Source organism: Pleurodeles waltl, chromosome 6 (genome assembly GCF_031143425.1).
Source record: "Pleurodeles waltl isolate 20211129_DDA chromosome 6, aPleWal1.hap1.20221129, whole genome shotgun sequence".
NCBI classification, from domain to species: Eukaryota; Metazoa; Chordata; class Amphibia; order Caudata; family Salamandridae; genus Pleurodeles; species Pleurodeles waltl.
Genome location: NC_090445.1, coordinates 1,341,717,191 through 1,341,731,076, shown reverse-complemented (window position 1 = coordinate 1,341,731,076; position 13,886 = coordinate 1,341,717,191).

The following is a 13,886-nucleotide window of genomic DNA, read 5'->3' as shown; positions in this document are numbered from 1 at the left end:
GTACTTTGGTGTGGACCTTATGACTAATGCTCTAAATCATGTATTTTCACACATAGGTACCCCGGGAGAGGGAGGAGGAGAAAACCTCCAGTGTACCGTCCATTGCCAGACTTTCAAACCATGGAGAAATGCCACAGCTTAAAACTGTACCGTCTGAATAGGCAAACAGTAGTGGATTCAAGCTGTCATTTAGAGCCAGATCTGATGCCTTCAAACAGTAATCCAACCTGTATACCATCTATTGTGCAACTCTTGGTAGTATTGCACTTCCTGGTCATAAGGTCTTTCCAACATACGGTGGCAATAACTGGTGGTATGTCCCAACCTATATTCAGTCTTGTATTGTCAGATTTCCTATCAGCAATGTTAAAACACATTGACAACTATATCAGTTTCCCCTGATGTAAGGAAGTAGACCAATATGAATGCTGTTTTCTAAGGTTCGGCTTGCCTCCCACCTGCGGTGGGAGTCATTGAAGGCACACATGCTGCCTCGGTGCGACCTCAGGCCAGTGAATAAGTCTAGCACAACAGGAAAAACTTCCATTCTATCAATGTTCAAGTTGTCTGTTTGATCAATCTCTACATCTCAACCATCTGTGCCTGGTTCCCTGCTTCAGCCGATAATTCCTTCATAGGGGGTTATTCTAACTTTGGAGGAGTGTTAATCCGTCCCAAAAGTGACGGTAAAGTGACGGATATACCACCAGCCGTATTACGAGTTCCATAGGATATAATGGACTCGTAATACGGCTGGTGGTAAATCCATCACTTTTCCGTCACTTTTGGGACGGATTAACACCTCCTCCAAAGTTAGAATAACCCCCATAGTGTGGGACAGCACCACACCCCAGCTGATGTCACAACTGCAACCGGAGAGGGCCTGGCTGTTTGATAAGTTAAATCTGTCCTGATTGTATATGAGCAATGTAAGGTGCTACAATTGTTAGACCTGGCATCCCCTGTCTTTTTTGCCTCTGCCTCCTCTGTTTTGACAGTGTGCTGGACTCTGTTTTTGCAGTTTTGAGTACTCTGGGCACTTTACCACTGCTGACCACTGCTAAAGTACAAGTGATCCCAGTGTAAATTGAATGTGTAATTGGCTTTTCCATGATGGGAATATTTGTTTTACTAGTATAGCACTAGAGGTACGAGGACTTGTTAATCAAATGCTACTAGTGAGTCAGCAGCACTGGTTGTGTCACCCACATTAGTAGTGCTGTAAACATGGCTCAGAATTGCCACTGCAGTGTCAGTGTGTGCAGTTTTAATCTGCCAATTCGACCTGGCAAATGAACCCACTTTGCAAGTCCCAAACCTTCCCTTGTTATACATCCCTAAGGTAGGCCCTAGGTAGCTCCATATGCAGGGTGCAGTGTATGTTAAAGGTGGGACATGTACTGATGTGTTTTACATGTCCTAGCAGTGAAATACTGTCAAATTCAGTTTTCGCTGTTGCAAGGCCTATCTTTCTCATAGGTTACCATGGGAGCTGCCTTTAAAAATTCTTACAGTGAGTTTTCTTTTGAGAGCAGATAGAAATGTGGAGTTTAGTGTCTCTGAACTCACAAGTTGAAAATACATCTTTTGATAAAGTTGTCAGTTTGACAATGCCACTTTTAGAAAGTGGGCATTTTCCTTGCTTAAAACACTCTGTGACTCTGCCTGCTTGTGTATTCCCTGTCAGGGTCAGACTGACAGTTGGACTGTTTGTGAAACCCCTCTAGACAGTGACACAAGGGGAGCTGGGGGGGAGTCTGCATATCCTGATGAGCCATCTGGGCTAGAGTGGAGGGAGATGTTAGTCAACTACACCTGAATGGGCTGTGCCTCCCTACCCACAATGCAGTCTCCAACCCCCTGGTGTGAGTCTGGAGCCAGGCCTGGGCAAGGTAGGGTCCCATGAACAACAGAGACTTTCCTTTGAAGTTTGTTTACTTCAAAGGCAGAAAGGGGTATAAGCAGGGAACCTGAAACCCCAGCTTTTTAGATTTGCTCCTGGAACCAAGAAGAACCTCTGCCAAGGAGAAGAGCTGAAGAACTGAGGAGAAGTGCTGCCCCTGCCTGTGACTGTGCTTTGTTGGGCTATCCTGCAGTTGCTTCTTCTGCCTGAGGAAGGGAACAAAAACTGTGGTAAATTCCTGCTTGTGAAGAAACTCCAAGGCCTTGGACTGAGCTTGCCTCCTTTTTTGAAGTCTCAGGGCTATCAAAGACTTCTTCTGCCAGCACTTGGACTCTCTGCTGAGATTCCTGCCCTGCCAAGTGGTGCTCTATCCAGTTCCTGGGCCCTAGAAAGGTGAATCTGGTAAAACAAAGAGGGAAATCCATGCACAGTAGTCTTGCAGGGAAAAAGTTTAACACACTACCTGCAACGTAGCTGAAAAATGAAGCGCCATCCACCTCGCTGCTGATTTCAACACCTCACCTACATCACAGGTGGAGAAACGGTGCAACAGTCACTTGTGGCTGCTAAAAACAATGCAAACCCCACACAACATGGTTTTCCATCACTTGAAGAGCCAGATTTCCCACACATCGTCACTGGGCATCAAAATCATCATGAACCTGCGTGGATCCAAAATGCCCTGTACGGAAATCGAGGCATTGCTAGCTTTTGGGATTGAAAAACGATGATTCGCCTACCTGACCAGAGAATTAACGATGCACGGCCTCACTTACAAGTAAGGGATCAATGCATCACTGACTTTTCAGATGCATGCTTCCCCATGCATCTTTATTTTTGACTCAAACCAGGTAGTTTGTGTAACACTGTTTTCATTGTTTTCTATAGAGTAAGACTCTTTATTTAAAAAATTCATATATGTATGTTGGATTTCTGTTATTTTGGTCTTGTTTGATTTAGATAAATATTGCTTATCTTTCTAAACTGGTGTGGTATCCATTTTGTAGTGTTTTCACTGTATTACTGTGTGTTTTGGGACAAATACTTTACACATTGCCTTTGAAATAAGCCGGGCTGTTTGTGCCAAGCTACCAAGGGGGTGAGAAGGGGTTATCTTAGGAGTGTAATTCCCTTATCCTGATTAGAGTGAGTGTCCCTGCTTGGACAGAGTTCAAACTGACTGCCAACCAGAGACCCCATTTCTAACAACAATCATGAAGTGAGTGACTCATTGTTGCACTTATGTCTCATTCCTAAACAGGAGACTCAGCATAGCCAAACTGTCTTTTGGTATTGATGCCGTTAAGGAATTTAACTATGCCAGAGGAACTCTGCTTAAGTGAGGCCCATGGAAGAACACAACAGGCAGATGAGCAGGCTTTGGAGTTCCTGAAGGCCAGATTTCGCTGTCTGGGCAGGACTCATGGAGCCCTTCTATACTCACCTGGGAAAGTGTGTCTGATCACTGTAGCATGCTGTATGCTCCACAACATTGCCCTGTGGAGGAATATCCTTCACATCCCAGAGGAGGGGAAACCTGCATTGCCATGGGGCTATAATCCTGAAATGCCAAATGAAGATGACAGTGGTGAAAAGGAAGAAGATGACCTGCAACAAGATCTCATCAACAGCTTCTTCTCATGAGTGTAAGTAAGTCATGTGATGTCATGACATTGTACAATGAACTGTAGTTGTGATAATGTGTGTAATACATTTCTGGAAATAGGGAGCTGATACTCAGGCAAAAACAGTCAAAGGCTGTTTGATGAGATAGCTTTTGACACATCCACACCTTGATGATGTTGCTTGTTTGAGTTAGATTTATTGTAATCTACATTGTTTTCCAGATGCTTGCTATGTGACCTGTGTCATATGTATGGTTTCATACCTATACTCCTTATTTTTCTTTGGTCAGGTACCTTCACCATGACATCTTCATGTGAGCATTTCGGAGTTGTGACATTGGCAGGTATGTGATGATGGTCTGACGTACAAAGTGAACATGGATTGTTTCAGGGAACGAAGGCCAAAGACTTTGAGTATAGGGAGTATAGGAGACTTGTGCCAAGACAGCCTACACAATGATAGGGTGGAAGTTTAGAAGACTCCATTGGACTTGCTTCTTGTCATGTGATGGCCCTGCTGCATCATGTGTGTCATCATGTGATCAGAGAAGATGTGGATGTATTCCAAAATTGTGTTAGTTACCATTCACATTGGCTAAACACTCTTTTTGTATGACTTGTATGTAGCGGTTGATGTGTTTCATCATTGTAGGCCTAAGTCCCTGTGCCTATCACTGACATTTGTTTGTGTCATACCACCAGATGCTTAAGCAATGGATTGTAATGACCTTGTGATCAGAACTATTTTATAGCCATATGTCTGTGTCTTGCATAATTTGATGTTCGATTACTTTTGTGTGGTAGGTAATATTACTCTAGCTGATGACTTTAACCACTTTAATGTTTGTGTATTCTACAGGACAGTGTCTGACAGATCCTTTCCTTCCATGGTCTGGAGGGCAGTACCTGAAAATATGTTCATATACCCAGTATGATTCAATCATGTATGATTTGCTATGTTTTAGACATATTGAAAGCCATTGTGATAAAATGTCTTCTTTGACAATATACTTGTATGTATGTGTTTGTGTGGATTGGTTGTAATTCTAAGCTGGACACTGTGTACATGCAACATATCCCATCTTGAAAAAGTACCTTGGATCTTCATTGTATGGTCACTTGGTCTGACATATCTACATGATAAAATGTGAAATTAAGGGCAGCAGACAAAGAGTTAGTGATGGATGAATTTATTGCGAAGATACAACTTACAGAAAATATTTGTGACATAAATTAACAAAAATTGAAATGTGAAGGGGTCAGTCATGGTGAATGAAATAACTGAAGTAGATGCCACACCATTGAAAGTTCAAAGTCCTGAGTACTCCTGCCATTGGAAATGGAATGTGGTTTATGATCAGTCCACAGAGTGTATGTGTGACACACAAAGGAGGACATGAATAAAAAAGGTTTATTGCTGGCAGTGGTGGGTGTCTTGCCATTCGCACCACCTGGATTCTTTCATGGATGTCCCCACTTGCGAGGGGGGATCAGCTGCTGTAGAGGCAGGGGTGTCTGTTGCTGTTTGTGCCTCTGGCAATGCCTCCGTTCCTGTGCCTGCCTCAGATGTAGTCTGGCATGATGTACTTGCCAAACAGGAAGGGGTAGATGTTGGGAGTAAAGCCCTGCTCAGAGTGGTGTTAATTTCCCTCAGCACCCATGTTAGGGTGCCCATCTTGTTATTATGGGCATCCATTTTGTAAATCATGACCTGCAGCAGCTGCTTCATTTCCCGGAGTTCTCTTAAAACCTGGTGCATCATGCCTTGGGACCCCTGAAAGACACCCCCAAATGTGGCAGATGGTGTCCTTTCCAACAGCAGCCCAAGAGGGCATATTGTCTAAAAAGTTTGATTTTAATGCCTAGATGTGCATTTCCTGACCTTTAATTATCTACTCCCACTGCTTATGCCATGCTATACTCCTATCTATACTTTGTACATCACATGGAAGCTTTTTCCTCTTGCATTATCTTATGTTTGCATAAATCACTAAATTAAATTAAAAGTTATAAAAAAAATAACTTTGCCCTCGCAGTCAAATCGTTCTCTGAATACTTCCCACAGCTATAACTTTAACCATATGTCTAGGTCAAACAACATTTCCACCCTCCTAGCCTGAATTTCTACAAAGTGTTTCGGCTTTTCAAACTTCTTATCATCTACCAAAAGCAAATTTCCTCTGGTATTTCCGACACTTTGTTCACTTTCTTTTCCACCCTCTCACTGCAGCAACACTTGATATAGTATTCTTTCTTTTTGCAAATTTTACAAACCACTTTACTCGCTGGACGCTCCTTCCAATTGGCCATATGCCTCTTTCTAACAACATCTAAAACAAGAACCTTTAAAAATTTTATTATGTGTGTTAGATAATGTGTTGCAAATCACACTTAGGCCAATATTTATACTTTTTTAGCGCCGCATTTGCGCCGCATTTGTGCCGCTTTTTGACACAAAAGTGGCACAAACTTACAAAATACAATTGTATTTTGTAAGTTTGGGCCGTTTTTACATCAAAAAATGATGCAAATGTGGCACTAAAAAAGTATAAATATGGGCCTTACTCTCTTCACCACCGTTTGTATGGGCTTCCCTTTATCTTCTTGTCTCTCTTCGACGTGTTTGTCCACATTTTCGTTTTTAATCTCTTCAATAAACTCTGAGGAGTGTTCAACCATTTCTGCCATTACCTGGTTTAAGAAAGGATTGCCCTTTAACTCTAAGGGCCATATTTGTACTTTTTGATGCAAAACTGTGCCAACGCAGTTTTGCGTCAGAAAGTATAAAGCCGGCAAACGCCATTTCTTTGCACCACCTGGGCGTCAAATTTATACAACGTCGCAAACCGGATACGCACCATTTTTCCCCACAATAGCATCAAAAAGCGGCACAAAAACAGCAAAATGTGCTCAGGAGCCCCAAAATGAATCCCAGAAGCCAGGAGAGACCCCAGGGAGACCCCAATCAACAAGGAACCAGCCAGGAGGACCCAGACAAGACCCGGAGAGGGAGAAGAAGAAAAGGAAGTGTTGTTTCAGTGCAGAGGAGCAGGAAATACTGCTGAAAGAGGTGACGGAACACCAGCATCAACTTTTTGTCACCTCAAAATTGCCAATTGGGTGGAGAGAGGCAATTTGGCAACAAATTGTGGACCAGATAAATAGTGTGGCAGAGGTACAGAGAACAGTCACTGAGTGCAAGAAACGCTGTAATGACTTCAAGCGCAGGACCAAGGAAAAAATGGCAAGTAACAGGAAGGCAGCACTGCAGACTGTAGCAGGGAGACCAGCACCGCAGGAATCCCTGGGCCAGATGGAGGAGATGGTGGCAGCCGTCATCCCAGAGGAGATTGTCAGAGGAATTCAAGGACAGGACAGTGCAGACTACCAGGAAACAACACAGATACAGGGTAAGTTGCATGGGGGACAGAAATGCCTAAATGTTAACTACAAGCAGGGGGAGGTACATACCTACTACACAATGCATGTCAGCCATGGAAATCAGGCAGGGGAAAGGGCAAAGAGGCACAGCACGGTGCATGTGCTGTGCAGGAGAAATCAGGGGCACAGCACAACACTACACCAACAACCTTTGCATGGGGGTACCCCGCCATGCCAAGCTTGTTTGAAAGGCAACGCCAGTCCAGCAGGGTAGGGTAGAACGTAAAACTGCCACAGGACAGCTGGTATTGTCAGAACATGAACTAGGTCTCAATTTCCAGTCTCAGGCCATATCTGCAAGTGGCATGTACCATTGACAACAGTTGCCACTACCATCTGTGCTGTGTGTGCTGGTCAAGTAGCAAATAGCAGTTAGGTGCCCGTGGATCAAACACACCCAAAATAGCGGGTTCAGGATGACGACATTATCAATCCCATGTAATTCCTAACAAAGTGTAAATCCTGTCAAATCCATATGTCTATAGGGACAATAAACATCAGATATTGTTACTTACATTATGAAGTACACAGCAGTAATATCATATCCATGCTGCCTATTCCAGGGTCCACCCCGTGCCTGTGTTACAATAGCTGCAATGCCACCTTGCAACAGCATTAAGGGGGCGGACATATGTGTCTAGCTAGTTAAACACACCCACACAGTCATAACAGAAAACGGAACACTGCCAGGCCCATCAGTGCAATCCAATGTAGCACACATTCGCAAACATCAACATGACACACTACCAATGCTGACACCTGTACCGTGCCATGCCAATGCTATACATAGTATGTGCTTGTCTCAGCAACGTATAGGTGTATGTGAAATATCAGAGACTGGGTCAGTCTCATATTGTTAAGTGTGGTGCAAATGGCATCAGAACACTCACAGCCATTATAAGGCCTCACCATGCTAATGGAAGTAGAGGGAGGGTTGAGAATGACAAGAAGGTGGCAACACACAATTTGGACAGAACCTACACCTAGAGGATGTGACACAGACAATTACCCAAACTGCCCACATTACATGTGACATGCAGGTGGGGCAAAGGCCTGTGAGAATGCTAATATTAATGACAGGAACAATTAACATCAACCAAGATTACAATGTCTCACTAATAGGAAGTCAGTGACGTCACATTACAACTGCCACAACACAGACACACTAATTGTACAATATCTCATTGCAGAGGACGATGGCTCTCCTGTGGATATCCCTGTCCTGGACTTCCCTGATGACATGGATGACGAGCTGACAAACATTAGCCAGCAGAGCCTCCAAGATGTCCTTGGAACCCTCCGGACACCACCTTCAGTCTCAAGGAGGAGCACAGATGCAGCAGCCATTTCACAGGAGCCACCCACCACCCCAATAGTACGACCTGCCAGCTCCAACCCGGCTGAGGACTCTGATGACTCCGGTACCACCTTTGAGAGGACAGTAGTGGGAGTACAGGGGGAGCTAGCCAAGGAGGTGCAGTGGGGATGCAAAATATAGCAGCCAGCCTAGAGGGGATGCGCATGTCATCTGCAGAACAGTCAGAAGCCATGCAAGAGCAGCAATCCCTACTGCAAGGACTACAGCAATGTGTGAGGGATTTTACCACAGTAGATAGGGAGTTGGCACAACACCTAGCATCCCAAGTCTTTCACTGCGTGCACAATTGCAATCATGATCCTCTCAGGGCTGACCTGGTTGCCTACCACAGTGATGTAGCTGCTATACTCAAGAACCAGCAGCTCCTTCTTGCTGCAGTAATGCCCTTAATAGCCCCACAGTTGGCAGCTACCGGGAATTCTGACTCAACATCTTCAAACACTGAAGTATGTGTTGCCCCTTCAAACCCACCAAAGCCAAGGGCAGAAGAGATGACACACACATCAGAAAATGAAGACGTGGAACAGATCACCTTCACCTGTAGGAGTACCCGGTAGAACAAGTCCATGCCATATGGGCACCGATTTCCTATGTCCTGTGCTTGGTAACATGCCAGTCTTGCTACAGTTGGTACCATGCACTGTTCTCCAGCACACTGTTTACCTTACCACTGTGCACTGCAATTGTCTCTCACTACCTCATTGGCAATTCATGTTCCTCTGCACTGAATGACACTTTACCACAGCATGTCCAATGACATGCCCATCACCATTGCACTTGTATTGGGTCACAATAGAAGGCGTCACACTAATGGACTTACAATCCTGTACTATGTAAATATTGCACTACAGCACTTTAAAATAAATAACACTTACACAACCACTTTGTCTCTGTGTAATGTGACACATTAACTGTGTAGGAGATTTGTGATATATGTAACATGTCAATGGCCACAGAATGTCAATACAACAGTGTAGAAAGAATGTGGGCTGATAACTATGCAATGGGGTCTGGATTTTATCATCATCTGTGCTTTCTTAGGCTTGTTTCTGAAGTTCACAAACAATATAATGCTGTGTAGAACTGAAAATGTCAGCTCCAAAGTATTTACAAGATGAAACTCAATGTGGCCGACATTCCCTTCAAGACAATAATTATGTATGTGACATCTGACTATAAACTTTAATCACACACACACACCATACATCAGGAATGGATGTGTATGAGTGTATGGACAATGATAGGTGTGAGTTATGTATACAGAATGTCATAAGATTATAACATCACTCAGCTTATCAGTGTTCACATGAACCTCAGGCTCCAGGCAGACATCCCACAGTGCCCAAGATTCCAACAAAGGACTCAAACGATGACAGATTTAAAAACACACCAACCTTTACAACACATTGGGAACCATAGTTACCTTGAGTGGTGAGTGCTGTGGATGGCAGATGCATAGAGAAGTAGCTTTGTTGGGGCTGCCAATGTGACAGCTCATTTGGAAGTGGGAATAACCATGTCAAGAATGGGATTTGGATGCAGGACGGAACACAAATGTAAATACTATATTGACACTGTACACCCATGCAAAGCCCCTGATCCCCAAGCATATGACACATACTATAAAGGAGTACATAAAACTTTATTATATCAGTATTAAAGGAAACTTAAACTAGGGGAAACACCTTAACTAACCTAACATATCCTAACTTTACATCACCCACAACTGGCCCTAACTACCCTAAGCTAAACTTACTTACCACATTTAACTAAGCACTCTCAACATCAACCACTCACCTCCCCTTATATGACAGGACACGTGTGGGACAATATATACTAACCTAAACACATACTTACTTATCCTAAACAAATATTTTTTTTTTGTTTTTAAATTATTTTTTGTATTTTTTAGAAACATAAACCCCAACATCATCCCCACCCACCCACCCACAAAAAAACATGTAAAAAAATAACACCCTCCACTCCGACCTACTTATACTAACTAAAGCCTACTCTATCCTAACACTAAGCCCCCTAAACCCACTAAAGAAAAGAACGAGGAAAGAGGAGGGAGGGGAGGGAATCATGGGTGAGAATCCAAAAGTCACAAATTGGCCCTCTGCAGGATCTTCTTAATACCCGCAGTCTCCTGCTATTGGGGGACACCTCCTGCTGCAGCCTGTCCATATGGCGCGACATACATTGCATGCCACGTCTTAGTGTCTAGAATTCTTGAATGTCTACTACAACAGCTGGGGCTGGTGCTGGTGCCGTGGTTGGGGGGTGCAGGAGGTGCTGCGTGTGGTGTGTGGGTCCTGGGCTGATGAAGTCGAGGGACCTGCTGGAGTGGCTGTCATTCCTGGGGCCACTGTGGTCTGAGCTGTGGTGGTGGTGGCAGTTGTGGGCAATGCTGCCCCCCCCTTGGGCAAATGCCCTCCATACCCCTGTTGCTCTCTCATGGCGATATCTATGTGTCATATTGCGTAACCCAGCCTCCACATCGAGTATGTGGCAGTACAGCACTGCCTGCCTCTGAAATTCCCGTATATCGGCATTCAGGTTGGCAGCTGTAAAAATAGAGACAGCCAAACATTAGTGAAGTCATTGTGTAATAAATCTACAGATGATACTCTAACACTTCATCAAAAATAGCACATACAGTCCAAATCACAGTACAGATGATAGAATGTCCCTGAGGAATGACATACCAACGCAGCCTACCCATCAACTAACAGAACAGCAACGCACAACAATGTGTGTACTTAATTAAATGATCTGTACATCTTTGTACTGCCATTAGTCACATAACAAATGCTGCAAGTACTCCACATGTGCCGGACCGACTAATAACTATCTTCAGGATGAAAATCCAGGCACACAAGACCTGTGATTTGTATATGGAACTGTCAGGATGGTATGCAGTTGGTAATAATGAGGGGGCATTGTAGTTTGGAACACATAAATGCTTGAATTACATGTCTGTCGTCTACACTGTGATCATTACACCAAGCTACACATATTTTCTACCCTTGTGCCTTGGGGGGATAGACATGCAACACATACTTTCCAACATCAAGGACAACCATGAAGCTTTGGACAGCTGTCCATGGGTTTAGTCAGTCCACCACAAGTAAGGAGGCCTGCCAACTAGGATTGAGTCAACCACTGGACAATCACATCTACATTTTTTTTTCTAATTGCTGACAATTGTCAACATCATTAGATCTCACTGGCACATTTCCAAAATCAAGCACATTGATGCAAGCACCCATCTGGCCTTGACCTGCATGCACGCCTATGACATTTCACTCAAGTGCCACATAAATGGAGTACAAAATGTTGAGCTAGATGCTGCGGGAAAGTTACACATTCAGTCCTACATGTCATTACTTAACAGGGATTGCCAAGTCTGTGGGTAAAACCTATGCATCACTGGTCTGTGTCAATCAGGGTATGATTTGCTGACTAAATTATGACACTGGCCACCTCCTAATTAATTGTTGGCAATACATGTAGCAACAAATCACCTTGTTCACCTGCCCATGCCTATAACGCAGCACTCGACTCCCAATATATGGCTCTCCGCCACAGAATGTCTAACTCTAGCATGGAACAAAATGTCAACCTCCAGTCAAGTCACATATCCGATCATGTGCCAGCACATCATACCTTGCAATGAGTCCTACACACAGGAGTCAATCACACAACAGCTGCAAACACAACACAGGACAAACATATTAACACTTACTGGATATGTGTGGGTCTGCAAATCGAGCCACTTCACCAATTGTATAGGGCGCTGGTCCACCTGTAAAACATGGAAGGGTGATATGTGCTCAATGTCTGCTCACTGTACAAAACTTGGAACAACAAATCACTGTGTGTGACATTTTATATGATAAAGCTGCACAACAGACATACTACTGCAAACATGGATTGATACTGTCACTCCAGTGAGTGATAGACACACATATGCACACATGCACTGGCCCTAACAATCATGTGGTGCCAAACATGATTACTCAATTTTGTGCTTAATTCATTCCAGAGGGTACTCCATTTCATCATGTGTAATTATGAGACACATGCAATGCCACTTTCCTGGTGCACTACAATACCAGTGACTCAGGTATTGTGGCTTGTGCATCAAGGGACAATGAGTTACTGTGTGACGCTCATGTGGGTTGATTTGTGTTCAGGAATTATTGCGCTTTCAATGGTCCATTACATGTGTGCCAGTGTTGTATATAGGTTACATATGCCACATTGGCAGTGCACCCAGAGCCATTTGTGCCCCCTATGACAACATGATGGCAGAGATCCTGTGTGTTACTTGATGACAATGTGATGCTAAACATGGATTGGCCACTTATCTGATTCTAAACAACAAAAAGATGTATGCTGACAGTGTCTAATTTGATCATCCGTGATAGAATGCATGGGCACAGGTGTAGTCATTGCACATGAAATGTGTTACTCTGCGCCCTGTGTACCAATATCAGGTATTGTAAATCACACTTTGCCACATTAATTAACTTAGAATCGTCAGTTGGGTGATCTGTGGTAATACAACAAAACTGACACTGTCCGCTAATTAAAACATGGGTTAGCAAATGTCCTATTTCTGCAGTCTTGATGAGGTAGGTCTCTATTTGAAAGCCCCTTGGGAATGGCGACACTCACAGGAATGCTGGCCTGCTGATCTTAGCATACCACCATGTCTGTGTTAGCCTTCATACTGAGAAGTTAATAATTGTACATATGCTGCACTATATCAGCAGGGGTGTACCAAAAGTAAAATATTAACCTATTTTGTCACTCAAATTGTATAATGGAAGCAGTCAGTGGTCTCTTGCACAATATCATGCTAATAAATAGTTTGTGACCATGCATTCACAGAGAGCAGGGATCCCATGATGAACCATTCACTTTACAAAATTGTTTGGCTATAAAGGGACACAGATGGTAACTGCACCAGCTCTGTACCTGCAATTGCTCCCACAGCAAAAATGTTGTTGGGCCATTCTACTCAATGATAGGATTTCAACGCCTACTCTGAAAAGCCACGAGATGAAACTGTTTTGTGCTACTGCAATCTGGTAGCATCCTGGCACAATTGGGTTTGGCCATGTGAAAGATTATCTGTCCAGACGTAAACACACAGAAACAATGAACTTAGGGCCAGATGTATCTTTTTTTGTGTTGCATTTGTTTCATTTGTTTACGCTACAGCTATGGAAATTAGCACACAATTTTTTATTGTAGCAAGTGTGCTATACTTTTGCATCCAGAAATAATGCAAATGCTGCACAAACAAAGTAGAAATATTGGCCTAAGATAGTAGCAGAGGTTAGGAAGAGCTTTGTACATATGGCCATGAATACTGTTCAGACATGGTTTAAAAAAAACTGGGGACTACATTGGTTCCTTGTATTAGCATTAGAAATACATCCCATTCCTTGCACACTCACAGGCCCTGAATCATAATTTTGTTTGTGCGCATTACCATCATCTATTGACACCAAAGCAGCACTAATTT